Below are 24395 nucleotides of genomic sequence, written 5' to 3' on the forward strand. Positions count from 1 at the left end.
TATGGTGAAAAGATAACTTATTCCAAATAGTGCAAGATGTTTCCCCTCTGCAGCCCAGCCTCTGTGCCTGCACTTGCATAGAGACACAGGGAGACGAAAGCACACGTGGACAAATTATCTCCTCAGTTACACATGTACAACGACTAATGATTTCAATAGGAGTCACTGTAATAACCACGGGTTGGATTTGGCCCATGCAATTTAAATCGAACTAAAGCCCAATTTGTAATACTTTAGTTGAAAACCAGCAGTGATTATAAGACTAGCATGTGATTAAAGCTTCACCTTCAAAATCTGCTGCCCAGAAATAGAAAAAGTTTAAAAAATCATTATGTATTTTTTTTCAACTTGTAGTAAAGAATGAATTGTTAAAACTCCCAGCCTAAGAAAAGAATTAAAGTATTGGGGGAAATTGGATATTCAGGATGGCTGTTTTTCATTACTCCACAGCTAATGAAAAAAGTGAGACTTCAAATAGGATTCTGCTTTCATTGTTTCTGATTCCCCACAAGGAAAATTTTTCACGTTTTTGGAAACCATATCTATAACTTTGATCCCGAAGTCAATCTAATCCTAGAAAACATTTATGAGTTTGCAAATTATTAATTTTAATTACTTTAAAATTCTCTTTTTTAAAAATTTTCTTGGGCTCCAAAATCACTGCAGACAGTGATGGTAGCCATGAAATCAAAAGACACTTGCTCCTTGCAAGGAAAGCTGTGACAAACACAGACAGAATATTAAAATGAATAGGAATCACTTTGCAGACAAAGGTCCTTATAGTCAAAGCTATGGTTTACGATCAAATTGCCGACATTCACTGGATCATAGAAAAAACAAGACAGTTCCAGAAAAACATCTACATCTGCTTCATTGACTACACTAAAGCCTTTGACTGTGTGGATCACAAACAAACTGTGGAAAATTCTTAAAGAGATGGGAATACCAGACCACCTTACCTGCCTCCTGAGAAACCTGTCTGCAGGTCAGGAAGCAACAATTAGAACTTGACATGGAAAAATGGACTGGTTCCAAATTGGGAAAGGAGTATGTCAAAGTTGTATATTGTCACCCTGCTTATTTAACTTATATGCAGAGTACATCATGAGAAATGTTGGACTGAATGAGCAAAAGCTGGAATCAAGATTGCAGGAAGATATATCAATAACCTCAGATATCCAGATGACACCACCGTTATGGCAGAAAGTGAAGAGGAACTGAAGAGCCTTTTGATGAAAGTGAAAGAGGAAAGTGAAAAGGCTGGCTTAAAGCTCAACATTCAAAAAAACAAGATCATTGCCTCCGGTCCCATCACTTCATGGCAAATAGATGGGGAAACAATGGAAACTGTGACAGACTTTCTTGGGCTCCAAAATCACTGCAGATGGTGACTGCAGCCATGAAATTAAAAGATGCTTGCTCCTTGGAAGAAAAGTATGATCAACCTAAACAGCCTATTAAAAAGCAGAGACATTACTTTGCCAACAAAAGTCCATCTAGTCAAAGCTATGGTTTTTCCAGGAGTCATGTACAGATGTGAGAGTTGGACCATGGAGAAGGCTGAAAGCTGAGGAAGTGACATTTTTGAACTGTGGTGTTGGAGAAGACTCTTGAGAGTCCCTTGGACAACAAGGAGATCAAACCAGTCAATTCTGAAGGAAATCAACCCTGAATATTCATTAGAAAGACTATTGCTGAAGCTGAAGCTCCAATAGTTTGGCCACTTGAAGTGAAGAGCCAACTCATTGGAAAAGACCCTGATGTTGAGAAAAATCAAAGTCTAAAGGAGAAGGGAGAAACAGAGGATGAGATGGATAGATAGCATCACTGACTCAATGGACGTGAATTTGAGCAAAATCCGGGTGATAGTAGAGGACAGAGGAGCCTGGTGTGCTGCAGTCCATGGGTTCACAAAGAGTCAGACATGACTTAGAGACTGAACAACAATAACAATTGTTGCATAATAATCTACATTGGACAGTTAGTGGTTAAGTACATCCATTTATTTTGCTCATGGTTTTGTGGGGCAAGAATTCAAGGGGGCTCACATGGTCGCTTTCCACCTGGCATCAGCTGGGGCATCAGGGGGTGGAGGGGCAATTCCACGATAGCTTCTTCACTCACTTCAATGCCACTCTCTTTTGGTGTGGTTACTCCACATGCTTGGGCTTCACATAGCATGGACTGCTTGGGAGGTCTCCTTTCTTCCCCACTGGCTGTCTTCCAAAAGACAGGAAGTGGACCCTGCAAACGTAGTTTTAATGCCTCTCGTAAGACTGGTGCAATATCGTCTTCATCATATCTATTGGACAAGCAGTCACAGGACCCATCCACACTAACGGGGAGGGAAAACAGATTCTGCTTCCTGATGGGGGAATGACAAACCTCCAGCGTGAACCCATGTGGGACATGGGAGATATCACTGTGACTGTCTTTAGAAAATATAATCTGCCACATTTTTAACTTGAATTCACTTAATATATCCTTATTTTAACAGCCATTTTAAACTTCTCCATTTAGTTTAATTGGCAACCCACTCCTGTATTCTTGCCTGGAGAATTCCATGGACTGAGGAGCCTGGATGGCTACAGTTCACGGGGTCACAAAGAGTCCGACAGGACTGAGCAATTAACACTATGATGCCGTATCTGGTGAGCACAAAAGCCAAGTAGCATATCACTTCCTATCGTTAAATATGCAGAAACCATTCATTCTTTATACAAGAGAATGTGTAGCTATATTTAAGTGTTTATTAAAACTACTAATTTGATACAGATTATACTTACATGCTAGATGGAAATGTGGACAAACATAAGTAGCCTAAATTTTGAATCGTGGAAGTTGACTGCTTAAGCATGCCTTTTATAGATAAGAGGGCCTGGGAGATTGCCTAAGTACACACAGCTGAGTTTGCTTTAGTTGGAGTTACCCCAGAAGTAGACTCAACGACAGGTATCTCAGTCCTAGTAACTTATTTGGGAAGTGATCCCAGAGAGTAGGTGTGAAGAAATGGGGAAAGTGACAGGGCAGGATTAAACTCAATAAATGTGAGTCAATGAGTGAATTACCCATGCAGGCAACTGAGTCTCACCAGGTACACCCTTCCCCAAACCTGCATGAAATACACCTTGAAATCTGCAGCCAGAAGATGGGGAGCCTGGTTAATTTACTGACTGCCACTTTCTCTTGATTGATGGTTGCCTCTGGTCGGGTGCTTACTTAAAATCCTTCTTGCTGTTGAACAAGTCTTTGTGATGCCAGAGGAAGCTGTTCAGGCAATGAGGAGAGATTAGGTGCTGAAGGTGGGAAGTTGACTGTGTTGGAAACTGTCCACTATACCTGCTGGTGAATTCAGGTGTCTCAAGAGGATATGGAGCAGGGCATGAACAGCATCTGCCACTTGGTTGAAGATGGCATAATTGGTAGAATAGAGTTTCAAGGGTCATAATCCCTATCATTTGGGGAGGCACTTACTATATTCCAAGTGCTTTACATGTATTTTTTAGTTGCAGTATAATTGATTTATAATGTTGTGTTAGTTTCAGGTGAACAACAAAGTGATTCAGTTATATATAGATAATCAATATGGACCTACTGTATAGCACAAGGAAATATATTCAATATCTTGTAATAACTTACAATGGAAAACAGTTCTTTTCTTTTTTTGTGCTATACAGTAAGTCCTTGTTGATTATCTGTTTTATATAGTGTGTATCTGTTAATTCCAAACTCCTAATTTACCTCCCACCTTTTCCTTTGGTAACTGACAAATTTGTTTTCTAAGTCTGTTTCTGTTTTATAAATAAGTTCATTTGTATCATTTTTTTTTTAGTTTGCATATGTAAGTGATTTCATGTGATATTTGTCTTTCTTTGACTCACATCATTTAGCACAGAGTCATCATAACAATTGTATGGATAAATATTAATATTACCCCCTTTTTTTTTTACTAATTGCTGAAGCAATTGAGGCTTACAGAGGTTTAATAAGTTCTCCAAAGCCAGTTGGGTGGGAAGTGACAGAGGGTTGAAGTGGGAACCTCCATCATTTTGTTGCCATAGTCCTCACTCTTAACAATGATACTACCCTAAAAACACAGCCATGCTGTCAGTATGATATCTCATCAAGACTCCTGCAGAGTTCTCCCAACTCTTCCCCAGTGGTCACTCTTGCCTCTTATAGAGCAGCTAAAGTGCTTTTTAAAAAAGAAGAAAAAAAAAAAAAGTCTCTTTCTCTCTCCCACTAGCTCCTCATGCTCTTGGAATAAAATCCAAAAACCGTAGCAAGGCCAGCATGATTTAACCCCCTGTATCTCCTCAGCTTCACCATGCCACTTTCACTCAGGCTGCTCATGCTGCGGTTGCACTGGCTTAACTTCCCTCTGACCTCTGACCCCTCCACTAGTTCCTACTTAGAGTCTTCACACATCCTCTTCCTTCAATGTGGGGTGCTTTTCTCCTGGATCATTTTAGAGCTGGCTCCTTCTTATCATTTCAACATCAGCTTTAATGTCACTTCCTCAAAGAAGATTTCTGGCCCAAATTATGAACACAGCAAATCAGATTTCTGGAAGATCGAGCTGTAAGTTTTTGGTGGCTCCCTCTAGTTTTATCTGGTGTATGTGCGTGCGTGCTCAGTTACTTCCAACTCTGTGACCCCATGGACTGTAGCTCTCCAGGCTCCTCTATCCATGGAATTTTCCAGGCAAGAATAATGGAATGGGTTGCCATTTCTTACTCCAGGGGATCTTCCACCTCTAGCCTCAGATAGGTGCAGATCTACTTTATAGACTTTTATCTAAGTATAGACTTTTGCTTTTATAGAAATTTCATATAAATAAAATCTTACTACATGTAGTGTTTTATGTCAGTTTCTTCTACTTGGCATAATGTTCTCAGGTTCACCCATGTATCAATAGTTTATTTCTTTTTTTTGGTCTTACATTTAGGTCATTGATCTGTTTTGAGTTAATTAATTTTTGTATATAGTGTAAGATGTGTCCAGCTTCATTTTTTTGGCATGTCTTAATTAATTTTTTAAAATTATTTTAAATATTTATTTTCATTGATTGATGATTGTTTCACAATATTGGTTTGATTTCTGTCTTATATCACCATGAATTAACCATAGGTGTACATATGTCCACTCCCTCTTGAATCTCTCTCCCACCTCCCACCCATTCCCACCCCTCTAGGTTATTACAGAGCCCCAGTTTGAGTTCCTCGAGTCATACAGCAAATTCCCATTGGCTGCCTATTTACATATGTTAGTGTATATGCTTCCATGGAACTCTCTGCATGTGAACGGAGAGTTTGTTCCTTTTTATTGTGTGAAAGAACTGCATTTTTATCCATTTATCAGCCGATGGACATTTTATTTTCAGATTTTAGCTAGATTCATAAACAATGCTAATATGAAAATTTGAGCAAAAGTTTTTTCTGGGAACATATACTTTTACTTCTCTGAAGTAGATACAAGTAGTGGAATTGCTGGGTATGTGGTTAAAAGTGTATGTTTAACTTTTGTAAGAACCTGCTTGTTTTCCAAGATGACTGTGTCATTTTACATTCACACCAGCAAACTGTGTTTTGAGCTTTTTCATATCTTTGCCAACACTTGATATACTGTTGGTCTTTTTGATTATAGGTATTCTAATGATGTGTCCTAGTTTGCATATGCAAATGATTTCATGATTGAGCGACTGAGTGATTCCTTGTGGTCTTAATAATAATTTGTTAATGACTAATGATGTTGTGTTGAGCATCTTTTAACATACTTATTAGTTACTTGGATATCTTCTTTAGTGAAATGTCTTTTCAAAGCCAATTTTTGCTTGGTTGTTTGTCTTATTAAGTTTTAAGTGAGTATAATATTTTAAAAGCTCCTTTGTGGCTTTTCTTTTCAACAGCATCACAATTGTCCCATGAATGACCGTGTCATGGTCAGATAACAGTAATGCTTTAAGTGACCTTGGAGATGATTTCTAGTACTTCCTAAAGCGGTGTTTCAGGGAAGAATGTCTTAGGAGCTGTTAAAAGGGTTCCTTGATCAAAAGTTTCTTTGGAGAGTTCTATTTACTGTATATCTCCTCTTGGAGGGTTATAACATATGTCAGTATATTAAAGATCATGAGAAATTCTGGAATAGCAACCTATTAGTTCTTTAATCCAAACATCTCCTAAACTCATCTGAGCCTAGATAATGTCAACAATTAAGTAAGACTAGTGATATTAATACATTTGTAAAGCAGAATTTTTCCAAGCTATGTTCCATGGATCTCCTTAACAGACAAAATGTGAAAAAGGACATCCAGAGAGTTGATTTTTTAATTTTTTATTTATTTATGGACAGGGAAGCTTGGTGGGCTACTGTACATGGGGTCGCAAAGAGTTGGACATAACTGCACGCACACCAAACACACCAAGTCTTAGTTGCAGCATGTAGCATCTTTAGTTGTGGCATACAAACTCTCGGTTGTGGCATGTGGGATTTAGTTCCCTGACTGGGGATTGAACTGGGGCCCCTGCATTGGGAGTGCGGAGTCTTAGCCACTGGACCACCAAGGAAGCCCCCAGTGGGTTTAAAAATTTGTTCAACTTACGGAGAAGGCAATGGCACCCCACTCCAGTACTCTTGCCTGGAAAATCCCATGGGTGGAGAAGCCTGGTAAGCTGCAGTCCATGGGGTCGCTAAGAGTCAGACACAACTGAGCGACTTCACTTTCTCTTTTCACCTTCATACATTGGAGAAGGAAATGGCAACCCACTCCAGTGTTCTTGCCTGGAGAATCCCAGGGACGGGGGAGCCTGGTGGGCTACCGTCTATGGGGTCGCACAGAGTCGGACACGACTGAAGCGACTTAGCAGCAGCAGCAGCAGCATACACTCAATTTAAACATCGCATCCTGTGGTTTTTCTTTCCTTTTTCACTGTATGCTCTTTTCTCACTACTTTCCATAGTCTCTGTACTTCATTTTCCTGAGAAGGATGATATGAGATTGGCTTTATTTAAAAATACTTAGTAGGCACCATGTCTCATGGAGCTGAGAGCTCAGCAGCTTGATCCCATGAGAATGATGAGCAAAGCCAGGGAGGCAGGTATTGGGAGAGAAGCCAGCTGTTCACGTGTGTGTTTATACCTATGCCTTTAACACACTTCGATAAAAAATATTGATAAAGAAATGGACATCTAGATACTAGTCCTGACTGAGAGTCAGTTGATTTCTGCCTTTGTGATAACTATTAAAGGGTATATTTCACTCAAAAAAAAAAAATTGTTCAATTTAGTGGTGAAGCTGGTGGGTAGAACACAGTTATTTGGACAGCCACCCTAATCCTCTTCCTTCACTGTTCCCTTAGGTTGCCACCAACTACTGTCAAAAATCAAAAGAAAAGAAAACAGGTGAGGTTGAAATATGTATGATCCAGCCAGTGAGTTAACACAGGATGCCTTCCAAAAGAACTTCTTTCACATCCATCTGGTCGGGTACATGCTATTCTAATAAAATGCTTTGTTTTCATTATCTTTTGTTTTCAAAGGTAAATCTTTAATTGAAAAATTATATATTCATCTGTGAAATAAGACTGTGGGGACCTTAGTGTGAAGCTCCTTTAATAGGACTGATTATAATACAGTCAAAGTTGAACTTCCCTCTGCTTCCTTTTTTCTTGTAGGATTCTTTGGTTTATTATTTCAGTAACTACTCATTTATATACAGTGTGGTGCAGTGGTAATGAATCCACCTGCCAAAGCAGGAGATGCGGGTGACATGGGTTCGATCCCTGGGTTGGGAAGATCCCCTGGAGTAGGAAATGGCCACCCATGCCATTATTCTTGCCTGGAAATTTTCATGGCCAGAGGAGACTGATGGGTTACTGTCCATGGGGTTGCAAAGAGTCAGACACGACTGAGCACATGTGCACAACATTTGCACAAATGGAACAGGCAAGGCCTTGGGGACTAGGAGCACATCAGGGAACAAAGCATAGTCCCTGTGCTTATGTGGTGGGTGTGAGGACAGAGGTAATCAAGGAGTAGGTAGACGGATGATGTAAGGTCTGATATTTTTATGTCTTGTGAAGAAAAAACAATCAGGGAAAGGGGAAAAAGAATAATAGTAATAGAGGGAGTGATTTTAGTAGAGCCTTGGATGAAAGGAGAAAGACAGATAGTCATGTGACTTTCTTTAGGAAAAAGGTTTAAAGCACATGAATGGGAAATGCAAAACCCTGAGCTCGTACTTCCCTGGTGGCCAAGTGGTTAAGACTCCATGCATCCAATGCAGGGGGTGCAGGTTCCATCCCCGGTTGGGGAACCAAGATCCCCCTTACTGCAGAGAGTGGCCAAGAAATTTTTAAAAAGTCCTGAGCCAAGGTTGGGCTTGATGCCCTTGAAGAGGCTTAGAGGAGTGAATGAGAAGGAGGGTGGAGAAAATGAATGAGGTTGGGTGGGTCACTAGAGGCACAGTGGAGGAGATAAAGAATTATAAGGTGCATCTGCTGCCCCCAAGATGCTGATAAACCTGGAGGGTGGGGTGGGCATTGTTTAAAAACATGAAAACAAACTTTATGATTGAATTAAATTAAAATCTATCTGGTTTTCTTCATGGAGTTTTCATGATTAATAGTTGCTCCAAAAAAATAAAGGTGTTATAGGAAGGAAATCTTGAGATAAATTTGGGCAGTTGCTGGTTTAGACACTAAGTCTAAACTTAGTGTCTGACTTTTGCAACCCCACAGACTGTAGCCTGCCAGGCTTCTCTGTCCATGGGATTCTCCAGGCAAGAATACTGGAGAGGGTTGCCATTTCCTTCTCCAGGGGATCTTCCTGACCCAGGGATTGAACCTGGGTCTCCTGCATTGCAGGCGGATTCCTCACCAACTTAGCTATAAGGGAAGCCCATATACTCATCTTGGAGATTTACAAGATACTAACACACCCCATCACACACTCACACCTTCCCCTACCACACACACTCACACACAGAGACATTGAATAGTGAAGAAATATCTTGACTTCTTAAAATTCCACCTGTTTTACTTTTGAATATTTTATTCAAATGTCTTATTACTGAAATATTTTTCTCCTGAAAGAATGCTTATCAACATTCTGAGAAACTGTAGGGTGAGGTAATTTATTTCATAGACTGATGACTGTCTTCTTGGATGATAAAAATTCCCAAGGATTGTTTTCTCTGTTTTTCAGTAGATGTATTCTGTTCTGTTCACAGAAGTTGTTGAATGTAGCACATTTAAAATGTGCTTGGTCCATGGGACTGAAAAGGTATAGTGAAGAGTTTAAAAATTTTATCTTTACTTAAAATTAGACCGCTGACACTTTTCACTTTGATGTATTCTCCAAATTTTTATCATGGCAACTGTAAAGACCAAACTTAGTAAAGATGAAAAACATCCAGCCTTACTAGATCCTGGCTCAGCTGTTTGGCTCCTCTAAAGTCTAGACTCCTGATTTATGACTCATCTGAAACATAATAATTTAAAAATTCATCACAGCAAAATTGTTAAAATGCTGGATAATTCCACTGTGGATATCATATGAGAAATATACTCTCAATGAATGATATACTTCAAGATGCCGAAAAATGGAATTCACGTGAAATGTTATGTGCTTCAGAGTGAAATAATCCCTGATTCGTGCAGGGGGATCATAAGCACTAATGTATGCATATTTATGGATATAAAACTGTGGGACTTGGCACACTGTTCCTATTCACGACGGATCTTCTGCAAAGGGCAATAAAGTCCACTTGTTCAACTTCCATTAGACCTTCTGCAAACATAAGACAGGCCAACAGGGTCCTGAGGCTGCCTTTAAATGTGACTTTTGCAAATTGGTCTCATTACCTTGAACTCGACATCAGAGGAAGTGCAACTACTCAAAACAAATTTGTCAGAAAAAGCAGACTAGGGCATAAAAGTTCACTTAACCAAGTCAAGATCTGGCTTCCCTTCACAAGTACTGATGCTCCTTCCTTGTGTATGTGGTAATGGTCAGGGTGTGGTCTCTGCCTGGGATGTTCTGGGAACAGTGTTTGTAGACAAACTGAGCTTTCACACTGAGGGCCTCAGGGAGGGTGTGTCCTTACACATGTGACAGAATGAGTGCTCTTTTGAAGTCCTGCAGCAGAAAGAACACCGTCCTGGGAAGGAGTGGACATGGATATTTGATAAGACACTGGATTTAAAGCTGTGTAAAGTTAGGAAAGCCATACCTTTCCTCCCAACTTCAGTTTTCTTCTCTGAAGGGAAATTTTGAGTTCTGAAAGCTTGTAAGCCTACATTTTTTTTTAATGTTAAAATTATTTTCAGATCATTGTTCCTTTCAATGACTTAAAGGCCAAGTAAATAAAAATAATTAGGAAATTCAGCCTGGCAAATATTTCATGTTTTTATATTCGGTATTCCATCTTTTTGAACCAAAACCCAAAAGCCTCAAGTTATTAATTCCCCATTTCCTCCCACTACCCTTTTAGGCCATATAGGAGTTTAAGAGTGCATACTCTTAGATATGTGTGGATCTCCTTGTGCTTTCTAGATAGTTCTTCCAGCTCTCAGCAGGACCTGGGAATGGTTTACTTCTCCTGTTTCTTCCAAATCAGGGCCACATGGCCTTCTCATGGAGTTCCTGTTGGAGGAAAATGAAATTTTAATCTATGAGAGTTAATTGCTATCAAGGTTGGTCTGTTCTGCTGAAATCAGAGTCCACTTTTCTCAGTTTCAGCTTTCCCCAAAAGCCCCTCTACTGTAATTAGAGGGTAGGACCTCTGTGCCTGAAATGCTTGTGCTCCCTGACTTAATCTGTTACTTCCCCATTTCCCCCTGATTGCTTCCATATCTACCACTTTCCTAACAACTACATTTATGTTTTTACGTCTCTCTGTGTGCATGAGACAGAAAGAGAACCAGAATCACTCTCAGCATCCTCTGAGCCAAATCTGCCCACCAGGATCAGTCTCATGAACCCTCTTATTTGAAACATTCAGGTTAAATATTCAGTTGGAGAGACACCATGACTGGAGTTTGGTGCGTCTGTGCTAAGGCGCTTCGGTCGTGTCTCAATCTTTGTGACCCTACGGACTATAGCCTGCCAGGCTTCTCTGTCCATAGGATTCTCCAGACAAGAATACTGTTGTTGGTTGCTATGCCCTGCTCCAGGAGATCTTCCTGACTGGGGTGTTGAACCCACATCTCTTAAGTCTCCTGCATTGGCAGACAGGTTCTTACCACTAGTGCCACCTGGGAAGCCCTGATGGGAGGGTTGGACGACAAGTTAAATCATTTTATAGTGAACATCAAGAACTGCTCTCAGTTCTTTGACAACTTTGCAAGTTTGTTTTACTGCTTCTTGACATTTTTTTCTGCTTTAGTAATTCTGTTTTATTGGAAATTTCTCAAAGTGAGTACACTGCCAGTCTTGGTGACATTTTGATTGCATTTAGGTTTTTAGGACAAGGAAATTTTCTTGTAATGTTCATGAGCTTGTGGATATGAAAGTGAGAATCTTCTTATGCACTGTCCTGTGTTTCCATGCTGGGGGAGTCGTGGGTTAGAGGAAAGCCTCTATTGCTCACTGTTCAACTTTCATTTGTCTCCAGGGTGAAAGAGGGGCTTTCTAATGGCTTGGAGAAGGAACATGATACAGCCCTTTCCTTCCCTCTCTGCTCTCCTGTCGCTGTCTCTCTTTTTTATCTATCCATCATATTCCAGACACCATGCATTCTGATTTACTGCTGGCTGTTGTGTTGTTGTTGCCCAGTCTCTCAGTCATGTCTGACTCTTTGCGGCCCCATGGACTGCAGCATGCCGGGCTTCTCTGTCCTTCACTATCTTCTGGAGATTGCGCAGATTCATTTCCACTGAGTCAGCGATGTCATCCAACCATCTCATCCTCTGTCGCCCCCTTTTCCTCCTGCCTTCAATCTTTCCCAGCATCAGGGTCTTTTCTAATGAGTCGGCTCTTCGCATCACGTGGCCTTAGTCCTAGAGCTTCAGCATCCAATTCATCCTTCCAATGAATATTTAGGACTTATTTCCTTAAGGATTGACTGGTTTGATCACCTTACTGTCCAAGGGACTCTCAAGAGTCTTCTCTAAGAAGAGGTGGCAAGAATACACAGAACTGTTTGCTAGGAGGTTTTTATTACATTTGCCCATCTCCAGAGATCAGAGAAATGCACAAGCCTGTTAAATTCAAAGGTAAATATCAGCATTTTCAGTCATAAATTTGAAGCCACATCCTCCCATTTACCCTTGCTTCTGTCTCCTTCTCTTTTTTCTTTCTCATAAGTAATAAACCTAATATTTTGGTCTCCAAGTCTCTGATTTCTGTGTCTTTCTCTCAGTTTTCTCTGAACTCTGGAGATGTGCTTGTTTCTCCTTCTCTTTGGAGGTTGCTGGCTTTCCTGCTCCTACATTTTCCACTTTTTGGAAGGTTTCATTAGACTGAAAGAAACTTCCAGAAACTTTTTACAAATAGAAACTAGATTAGCCTTTCAGAATCAATTAAGACAAATAATAGTGATGTTAGGGAAGTTTACTTAGCAACATAACAATCATCAAGACAGAATGATTTAATCATCTCCACCTAAAGTGGAAATGAGAATAATGACCCAGCCTCAATTTTCAGAAATGTTGACATGCATAAACACATGTCCTTTTGGGCTACAGTTTTCCAGCAATCATTTTCTGCTTCTTACCCACCTGTGCAACAGTAGGGATTAGTCAAAAACCTTCAATTATACATCCTACCCCACACATGCAGTGTGGGGAATGCAGCATATAAAAAAACACAATTTCTAGCTTTCAAAACAAACATGAAAAGAGATATTAAACAGGGTGGCTCTGGAAAATAGAAGACTGAACATAATGGTTATGGATGCATGGAAAATTGTGGATGTTGAGATGAATAGAGAGAAAACTGGCTTCAGACAAGTGAGAGAGAGGGTTTCAGACATGGTCCTTGAATGGCCAGCTGATTGAATAGGGCATTCTGGAATACTTTTCCATGAGCACCCATATTATATATTGATTTTTGGTTTTCAGAGGCAACCCCCTCTGCCCAACACTCCCATACAGTATTGTACTTTGATAAAACTGAGATTGTTTGACCCCTAAGGAAAAATAGCAACTAATAAAGGTCTCCTACAAGAAACTTTTTCTATGAGGCTTTAAGTTGACTTAAAAAGCCCAATCTTTATTAAGATGGAACCATTTCAGAAATGGAAATGTAATATTTTCAGAAATTTCACTTGTTTTTTAAATGTTTCCATCTTTCTTACAATTATGAAGATATGTATGAATGGAAAGAGTTTTCAAAAGCTTCGAGTTTTCTCATAAATATTTTACATGGCTACAGATAGAATATTTTTCTTTCTCTGGTGCTCCTGGAAAATCTTTTCAGTCCCTGGAAAAAAAAAAGTAGAGATTAAAAACATTGGGGTAATGCCTTCTCTGGTTGTGTAGGTCAAGACAGCTTTATCCAGGGCATTTCTGACAGCAGGTTCCCCCAGATGAATGTCTTTTTGGTTGGAGGTTGCAGTTTGCTCTCTCCATTTGGCACCTCCCACTCTGCTGGCCTGGACTCTTTCCTGTGCGCCTGTGAGAATGCTCAAGGACACAATTCGCAGTTGTTCTTGGCCTTCTTGGAGAATTCGCAACAGCCTGATTTTAAAAACATGGGTGCTGGAGTACTGCCTGATTGTGAAATGTTTTTGAGGTGTTATGATATGTTTTGCAAGCCCCACGTGTCAGACACAGAAATAAAGAAAAAGTTCAGAATGGAGCTGTGCATAGATAGAAAATATTTGAAAATAGTAATAAATTAAAAGTAATGGGATGTGTGGAGAATTGTGTCTTGGAGAGAGAAGTAGAGTAAACACATTTACACTGACTTTCTCTAGCAGTTTTTCTAAAAAAAATTATTGGAATAAAGTTGATTAGAACATTATTTTCTGCTGTACAGCAAAGTGAATCAGTTATACACATACAAGAGAAGGGGGTGACAGAGGATGAAATGGTTGGATGGCATTACTGACTCCATGGATGAGTTTGAGTAAACTTTGAGAGATAATGAAGGACAGGGAAGCCTGGTGTGCTGCAGTCCATGGGATCACAAAGTGTCAGACGTGACTTAGTGACTGACCAACAACAATATATATATATTCACTCTTTTCTAGATTCTTTTCACATATTCACTCTGTTCATTACAGAGTACTGAGAGAATTCCCTGTGCTGTACAGTAAGGTCTTTATTATTCATTCCATTCTATATGTGTATTTCAGGCTTCCCGGGTGGCTCAGTGGTAAAGAATTTGCCTGCAATGCAGGAGACCCAGGTTCAAACCCTGGGTTGGGAAGATCCCCTGGAGGAGGGCATGGCAACTCACTCTTGTAGTCTTGTCTAGAGAATCCCATGGACAGAGGAGCCTGGCTTGTTACAGTCTATAGGGTTGCACAGAGTCGGACATGGCTGAAAAGAGTAAGCAGCAGAAGAAGCAGTGTGTCATTTGCAAATGTAGATGGACCTAGAGACTGTCATACTGAGTCAGACAAAGACAAATATGACATTACTTACATATGGAATCTACAAAGTAGTACAAATGAATTTATTTACAAAACAGAAATAGAGTCATAGATATAGAAAACAAACTTATGGTTTCAGGGGTGTGGAGCAATAAACTGGCAGATTGGGATGGTCATATACAACAGATTTGTCTCTCTCTCTCTCTTTTTTAAAATTTTATTTATTTATTATTATTATCATTTTTTTTTACTTTACAACATTGTATTGGTTTTGCCACACATCAACATGAATCTGCCACGGGTGTACACGTGTTCCCAATCTGGAACCCTCCTCCCCCCTCCCCCCTCCTCCACACCATCCCTCCGGGTCATCCCAGTGCACCAGCCCGAAGCATCCTGCACCCTGCATCGAACCTAGACTGGCAATTCGTTTCTTATATGATCTTATACATGTTTCAATGTCATTCTCCCAAATCATCCCACCCTCTCCCTCTCCCATAGAGTCCAAAAGGCTGTTCTATACATCTGTGTCTCTTTTGCTGTTTCGCATAGAGGACTATCCTTACCATCTTTCTAAATTCCATATATATGCATTAGTATACTGTATTGGTGTTTTTCTTTCTGGCTTACTTCACTCTTTATAATAGGCTCCAGTTTCATCCACCTCATTAGAACTGATTCAAATGTATTCTTTTTAATGGCTGAGTAGATTTCTTTATAGTCAACTCAAATAAAGTCATGCAGGTTTGACTGAAATAGCTTTGTTTATCTGGGAAGGATATGTTCTTCAAGGGAGCATGCATCTGTGGGAGAGGGGCATGAGAGACAGAGGAGGGACAAGGTGGTTCTACTTGCAGTGGTTTTGTATAACAGTTGCTGAATTAGAAGCATCTTCCAAATGGGTGGTCTGTGAATGTGAGGCTTAGAATTGCTATAACCATTTTGCTACCATGAGAGAGAAAGACAGCTTGAATACAACCCAGTTAGGACTAAGTCAACCAATGCGTATTATTTTCTTGGTCACTGAGATTAGTTCAGAGGTGGACACATGATTAGAGTTGGTCCCTAAAAGAGAAGATGATAACTTTTGTTCAATGATTGGGAGGACATAAAATCTCATTTCTGGTGGGTGATATAGTTTGAGAATCCAAGACCATTTCACTACATGGAAGAAGGTGACCTGAAAGACGATTCAGCAAATGGAGGAAGCAAAGTCTGAACAACTGTGCAGAAATGGGCTGAAACCTTGATCAAACTTGTCCTGAAGGTTTTTAAAAATTTAAATATATTTAACATCAATATGATATCAGTTTCAGGTATACAATACAGTGATTTGACATTTGTATACATTGTGAAATGGTTATCACAGTAAGTTTAGTCATGATCTGTTACTACACAAAGTTAATACAATGTTAGTGACTTAATTTCCCATACTGTACATTAATTACATTCACATGACTTATTTTACAACTGGAAGTTTGTACTTCTTGATCTCCTTCACCAAGTTTTGTACTCTTCCAACTTTCTTGCCTTTTGAAGAGGAAACACCAGTTTGTTCTCTCTATTTATGATCTTGCTGTTGTTCAGTCACTAAATTGTGTCCAACTCTTTGTGACCCCATGGACTGTAGCATGCCAGGCTTCCTTGTCCTTCACTATCTCACAGAGTTGGCTCAAACTCATGTCCTTCGAGTCAGTGATATCATCCAACCATCTCATCCTCTGCTGCCCCCTTCTCCTCCTGCCTTCAATCTGCCCAGCAACAGGTCTTTTCTAATGAGTTGGCTCTTTGCATCAGGTGGCTAAAGTATTGGAGCTTCAGCTTCAGCATCAGTCCTTGCAGTAAATATTCAGGGTTTATTTCCTTTAGGATTGACTGGGTTGATTTCTTTGTTATCCAAGGGGCTTTATGGTCTGGGTTTTATTTTGTTGGTTTTATTTTTTAGATTCCAAATACAAGTGAAGTAATCCAATATTTGTTTTTTTCTGTCCACGTTATTTTACTTAATACCCTCAAATTCCATCCATTTGGCAGCAAATGGCAAGATTTATTTTCTTTTTTTTAATGGCTGAGGTAGTGCCTCATTGTATATATTGCCCCATCTTCTTTAGTCATTTGTACCTTGATGAACACTTTGGTTGTTTCCATGTCTTGGCTATTGAAAATATACTGCAGTAAACATGGGAGTTACATATATCTTTTTGAATTAGTATTTTGTGTTCTTGCTATAGACATCAATAGAAATGGAATTGCTAGATTATATGTTAGTTCTATTTTTAACTTTTTGAAGAAACTCCATACTCTTTCCATAGTGGTTGCAGCAATATACATTCCCACTAAGAGTATGTGAAGGTTCCCTTTCTTCACATGTTTGCAACATGTCATTGCTTGTCTTTTTGATAATAGCCATTCTGACAAGTGTGAGACGATGTTTCATTGTAATTGTTATTTGCTTTTCCCTGATGATTAATGATGTTGAGCATCTTTTTGTGTGCTTGCTGTCCATTTGTATGTCTTCTTTGGAAAATTGTGTATTCAGATCCTCTGCCATTTTTTAATTGAAATTTTTTTTGTTATTGAGTTGAATGAATTCTTTACATATTTTGGATATTAACTCATCAGATATATGACTTGCAAATATCATCTCTGTACATTTGAAAAGATTGCCTTTTCATTTTGTTGATGATTTCCTTTGCTATGCAGAAGCTTTTTAATTTGATGTAATCTCCTGAAGATTTTGCTTTTCTCCACTTTGAGTTCCATGAGCCAGTAATTTCTGTTACAAATAAATGCATTGGTGGAGTTGGAAACATTAGTTGATTGAAATGAACTTGAATCTATGTTACTCTGTAAAGAGAAGTTAATACTCTATATTGTCATATGCTATCATACATACAAAACTGCACATTACTTTCTTGGGTGTCTTAAGAAGACTATTAATATGTAAAGGACAAAACCCAGTAAAATATGCAAATTTAAATCCACACCTTCACTATGTAGGTCAAATGTCATAGTCACTTAGTTTCAACTGATTTACTGGAGAAAACACAAAAGCATTTAATAAGAATCAGATGTACTACAAGTTGCATATAACTAATTGGATTTAACAAAATCTTGGAGATGTTTCTGTTTGTTTTTTTGAGCAATCCAGCAATTTAGTCAAAATAGAAACTGTTTTCTTTCAATTCAGAGCAACAAATGAAAAATATATAGTACAACAGAAGAAAATGATGCAATTTTGTTCAATTGAGAGACACACACACACACCAAGAAAACAACAAACATATATATACAAGCACACAGAAAAAAATTATACAATGACTCACACATACAAATAATTTACCCAAACACAAAATGAAACTATTTGCTGAAGTCCATGGATACTAATGCACAAAGAAAGGGTAACTTTCTTATCTCAACAGCTACAGTTTGCTTTAAGGTGACAGCCCAAATAATTGAAATACCCAGTGGTTATTAAATTTAGGGTGCCTTAATATTTTCATGTCTTTTCCTTCTTTATAAAAGCAAAAGACAAGGATATTTCATAAAATTGTCAAGAAGCAAATCAAACTCTAAGGCAAAACTAATGGAATTAGAAAGTGGCTGGGACTTCCTTTTTTTGTTTGCTTTGTTTTTAATCTAAGACCACAAGACAGGTAGAATAAAGGAGGAAAGACAGAGGGCTTCATAGGGTACAAAAGAACGAAGACAAAGAAAGAAGGTGAGAATGAGAACTAGAATTGTTACTTAGCAAGTGAAAAATTAATAAATTAAAGAGTCAGAGGAAAATGCATAGGTAATAGTTTCAGGATCTTTAAATTCCATCACCAGCATTGTAATTATCATCTACCAATCTATCAGTTTAGCTATAGTCATGCTTATGTCAAAAAGGTCATATGAGTTGGTCAAATCAGCTATATTAATAACCAGTTAACTTGATAAAAATTAAGTCAGAGTCTTCTGGAATTGTCAGAGCAAAACCAAAAATTATTCTGAAGATGATAATTACATAACTGTTTTGCTCAAAGCCTCAACTAAGGGGTAAAAGCCCTGCCCACAGTGCCTGTTGGACTGGCTGTCATGTTTTATACTTTATCTGGACCCTGCACTCATAGACTGTTAAACTAGATATAAGCATCTGATTCCAGGGTAGCAAAAACATAAGCTCTCCAGCAAATCTGAGCATAATCTGGTGCTAAGAGACAAACTGGACTAATCAGATTTTCCATTTCAGGATTGAAATTAAGAAAGACAAAGGAATCTGTCACTTGACAATAAAGCAGAAACTGAAAAGCTGCTTTGAGGTGAACTTGAGGCCTCATAAGCCAAAATCTTGTATAGCCAGAAATATGAAGCAGATATTTGGAGGAAGGACAGAAGGGATCAGACTGTAGAGTGTATACAGTCCTGTAGTCATAAAGCTTAGTCACACTGAGGGCAGAATAGAGAGTCAAGAGCCAGGATCTTCTTGCTGGTATCCTTGGAGATAGTATGATCTCCCAATTCTTTCTGAGATGGGGATCTATTACAGCACCTGTTTTGTGAAAGATCTAATTTCTCCCAGTGGTGCCAAGTATATTTTCACAATACACTCTCCTATTACTTGAGCTAACTTGAGTGTGTCTCATTACCAGAGGAGAGGTTGAAATAATTCTCAACTCATTTAGGGCATTTTTGCCCCTAAGGCTTTGATTATACACATGAGAATTAGCTGGGGATCTTGTTAGAAATATAGTTTCTGGGACAGAATTCTGGAAATTCTCATTCTATGATATAGAGAAAGCCCTGAGTCTGTTGTTTTTTTTCTGAAGTAACTTCAGGACACTGATATTTGGGAACCACTGCATTTGTTCATGTTGTCCCTTTACTGGGAACCCTTTATCTTGTGGTCCTCACACTTTTTTGATCTCAGGACTTTTTTCTCACTCTTAAAAATTATGGAGAACACAAAACTTCTGTTTACGTGCTTTATGTGTATCACTATTTATCATATTAGAAATTTAAATTGGGAAATGATAAACATTTTAAAAAGTGCATACAGTCCATGGGGTTGTAAAGAGTCAGACATGACTGAGCAACTGAACAACAACATTAAAAAAAGTAATTGCATGTTGTTAATGTCCTGGGCTTGCTGTAACAAAGTGAGTGGGCTTAAGAATAGAAATTTGTTGTCTCACAAACTGGAGACTGGAAGTCCGAAATACGGGTGCAGCTAAGGTTGATTTCTTCCGTGGGCTGTGAGTAAGAATCTGTTCCATGTTTAACTTCCAAGAGCCTCAGTTGGTCCTTAGCTTGTAGAGATATCCTCTGTGTGTCTTCCCATCATCTTTCCTTTGCAGGAAATGCAAGAGAGGCAAATGTCTGTCTGTCTCTGTGTCAAAATTTCTCCTTTCTACAAAGACACCTGTCACACTGCATTTGGTTTCATCGTAGTGACTTCATCTTAACTTGATTATCTACAAAGACTCTGTTTTCAAGAGAGAGGACCATCACAGGTATTGTTGTTATTCAGTCACTTAGTTGTGTCCGACTCTTTGAGACCCCCATGGACTGCAGGATGCCAGGCTTCCCTGTCCTTCACCATCTTCCAGAGTTTGCTCAAACTCATGTCCATTTAGTCGGTGATGCCATCCAAGCATCTCATCCTCTGTCATCCATCTTTCCTACTGCCCTCCATCTTTCTCAACATCAGGGTCTGTTCCATTGAGTCTGCTCCTTGCATCAGGTGGCCAAAGTATTGGAGTTTCAGCTTAAGCATCAGTCCTTCCAATGAATATTCAGGGTTGATTTCCTTTAGGAGTTAGGAGTTTTGGAAGATACATTCAACCCATGACAGAAGATAAATTTTTTTGTGTGTGAAGAAAATCATACTTTCCAATGTAAAAGAATTTAGTGAGAAAACAGACATTGGTTTGTCAAGGCTGTATATTGTCACCCTGCTTATTTAATTTATATGCAGAGTACATCATGAGAAATGCTGGGCTGGAAGAAACACAAGCTGGAATCAAGATTGCCGGGAGAAATATCAATCACCTCAGATATGCAGATGACACCACCCTTATGGCAGAAAGTGAAGAGGAGCTAAAAAGCCTCTTGATGAAAATGAAAGAGGAGAGTGAAAAAGTTGGCTTAAAGCTCAACATTCAGAAAACGAAGATCATGGCATCCAGTCCCATCACTTCATGGGAAATAGATGGGGAAACAGTAGAAACAGTGTCAGACTTTATTTTTGGGGGCTCCAAAATCACTGCAGATGGTGACTGCAGCCATGAAATTAAAAGACGCTTACTCCTTGGAAGAAAAGTTATGACCAACCTAGACAGTATATTCAAAAGCAGAGACATTATTTTGCCAACTAAGGCCCATGTAGTCAAGGCTATGGTTTTTCCAGTGGTCATGTATGGATGTGAGAGTTGGACTGTGAAGAAGGCTGAGCGCCGAAGAATTGATGCTTTTGAACTGTGGTGTTGGAGAAGACTCTTGAGAGTCCCTTGGACTGCAAGGAGATCCAACCAGTCCATTCTGAAGGAGATCAGCCCTGGGATTTCTATGGAAGGAATGATGCTAAAGCAGAAGCTCCAGTACTTTGGCCACCTCATGTGAAGAGTTGACTCATTGGAAAAGACTCTGATGCTGGGAGGGATTGGGGGCAGGAGGAGAAGGGGATGACAGAGGATGAGATGGCTGGATGGCATCACTGACTCAATGGACGTGAGTCTGAGTGAACTCCGGGAGTTGGTGATGGACAGGGAGGCCTGGCGTGCTGCAATTCATGGGGTCGAAAGAGTCGGACATGACTGAGCGACTGAACTGAACTGAACTGAGTATCTTGTTGAATAGAAAATAACTAAATTCATCATCCCATACGTCTGCTGGGATGCATTGTTTCAGTTGAAATATATGGAGAAAATCTGATCTCATACAAAAATATAGTTGTAAAAAAGAGATATATTAAAAGCCTTTTCAGGTAATTGTGCATAGTTTTCTATGAAACTATAGCAAAGCTTCCCTGGTGGCTCAGTTGGTAAAGAGTCTGCCTGCAATGTGGGAGACCCAGGCTCTGTTTCTGGGTGAGGAAGATCCCCTGGAGAAGGAAATGGCAATCTACTCTCAATATTCTTGCCTGGGAAATACCATGGACAGAGGAGCCTGGTGTGTTACACTCCATGGGGTCACAAAGAGTTGGACATGACTGAATGACTAACACTTTCACTTTCACATGAAAACTTGACAAATCATAGCTTTATAAAGTTTATTTTTATGTGGAATTCGAAACCAGATCAGTAAACTTTTCATACCTAGTTACATCCAAATTCACTGGCATCTCTTGCGATTTGAAAGGTTATTTTACCCACACGTAATCTTGTAAATCACATAATGAATCATTAAAAATATATTTGTTTCCTGAATTATGTAGATTTTCAAAGTGCACAGTGGAAAGCGCCACAGTGTCCTTATGAGGGAATGAGAAAAAAGGCTTATAAATTCTTTGGATTGTTATGAAAATAGTTTTTTACAGCATAAGTCACCTGAAGCAATCTCAGGGACTCCAACAGGTCCCCAGGCCACACTTTAAGAACTTCTGTTCTAATTCATTTTTATGTGAGGAAATTCTCCCAGAATTTCCAGTATGACCTTAAATTCTCCTCTCCGTGGTATCCTGACTTCCCTCAGTAGATGGAATCACCTCTTCCTTTGCATGACTCTGTTTCTGCACTCACTAAATGGTCTCCATGTGAACTACAGGAACTGTATCTTACATAAATTTTTACCACTGTAGGTAAAGAACACAATGCTCTAAGACAGATCCTTTCTTATTTGAAACTAGATCAAATTCATTATGTTGTTTTTTTAAAGCGGAATAACTTTTAATAATCAAGGGAGCCAGCTTTAACTGTTGCTATTTCTATTGTTTATCATAAGGTAGACTTTCTCAATAATTAAATTTAAAAAAAGATTTTCTACCCTGAGATGGAAAATAGTTTTTTTTTTAATGTTAGTTGCATTTATTTTCTTGAAATTCCATAGATATACCTTTAAGCTTTTATATATACCTTATCCTTTCTCTAATTGCTACCTTGCAAACTTTTACTCATCTTTCATGCTACAAATAGAAAGTTACCTCCTCTGACTAAATAAGACACTGTTCATCTTCCGAAGTAATCTCAGTCATGTTGTATTGTGCTCTAAAGTCTTTCTGCAATGTTCTCTTAAAGGAATCTTTCAAGATGACCACATGGTGCAGAGAAAGAGAGATCTGTTTCTCACTTATGTTGTATAGTTGGTAAGGGCAGGAGTGTTGTGTTATGTTACTCATATCTACATAAATAGAAGAGTATAGTACCTTGGATGGGGTATTTCCAGCCTTCTTAACAATTGATGGATCATGTTTTCAGTCAAACCACCATTGGTTTCCAGAGGCAGAAATTCAACGCCCACTCAAGTGAAATAGGCATTTATTTGTGAGTGTATGTTAGATGGATGGAAGGGTCATAGTATTGAAAAGCAAGTGTACCACAAGCTTCAAGCATACAGAAACCAGGGCTGCTCCATGGAAGTCAGAGATTGGAACTGGGACCAGAATGCTCTTAGCACTTAGTGACTCATCTTCATTTCTTTTCTGTAGGTCAGCTTTATCTATGAAGCTAGAACAATGGCTGCTACCAATAGCTTCTGGCAGCATATCTTACCAGCCTCGATATCCACAAGAAGGGACTTTTCTTCCAGTTGTTGCTGTTGTTCAGTCGCTAAGTCATGTCCAACTCTTTGTGTCCCCATGGACTGCAGCATGCCAGGCTCTTCTGTCCTTTACTATCTCCTAAAGTTTTCTCAGATTTGTGTCCATTGAGTCAGTGATGCTATCTAGCCATCTCATCCTCAGCTGTCCCCATCTCCTTTTGCTTTCAATCTTTCCCAGTATCAGGGTCTTTTCCAGTGAGTTGGCTCTTTGCATCAGGTGGTCAAAGTATTGGGGCTTCAACTTCAGCATCAATCCTTTCAGTGAATAATCAGGATTGATTCCCTTAAGATTTGACTGATTTGATCTCCTTGTAGTCCAAGGGACTCTCGAGAGTCTTTCTTTCAGAAACAACTGAAAAGCCTCAGGACCAGTAGGTGACCTCATTTTGGATTACTTGTCTAATTCCTGAACAAATTATTATGGCCAGGAGGGTGAAAAACTAGACTTGGTTCAGATTGGGTCATAGGCCAGTCTTACAGATAATTACCATGTCCAGGGAGGAGTTTATGAAAGAAGGTGGCAGCAATTCTTTGAACTTAGTTATTGAAACTGGGAAAAAAAGAGTGAGGAGAAATAGTTCCTCCCAAAACGATGGCAAGTTCTGTTTTCAGAAAGGAGGAGGAGTTTTAATAAGCTAATCATTCAATGTCCACCATACTAACTGCCTGGTCTGTCTTTACAGAATCCCTTGTGAAAACATTTGAAAATGCCATGTTAGCCAGCCATGGCCAATTTAATCATGTTGTAGGCTTTGGAGTATTGACATCAATTAATATCTGTGGCTGAATGAACTTATTTAATAATTGCATTTTAATATTTCAGGTTACATGCTTTCCTAGTATTGCAAATCAGCACTTCACAGGACACTGTTATTATTTTCCTATGGTGAATAATGTGATGAAATTACATGGGTACTACTGGATTTTGCACAGAATTGGCATTCACATTCATTTCCACCTGTTTCCCCAGGATAAGTCTGGGCCGGCTACATAATGTGGTCTTACTAGGATAGCTATCCACCTGATAAAACCTCCAAGAGGCCTGAACAGATGAAACAGCCACTGTGCCATTCAGAGAACTTTGAGTTTATACTTAAATCCCCAGCAATAGGGGTTG

This window comes from Oryx dammah, unplaced genomic scaffold, assembly GCF_014754425.2.
Source record: "Oryx dammah isolate SB20612 unplaced genomic scaffold, SCBI_Odam_1.1 HiC_scaffold_27, whole genome shotgun sequence".
Lineage (NCBI taxonomy): Eukaryota > Metazoa > Chordata > Mammalia > Artiodactyla > Bovidae > Oryx > Oryx dammah.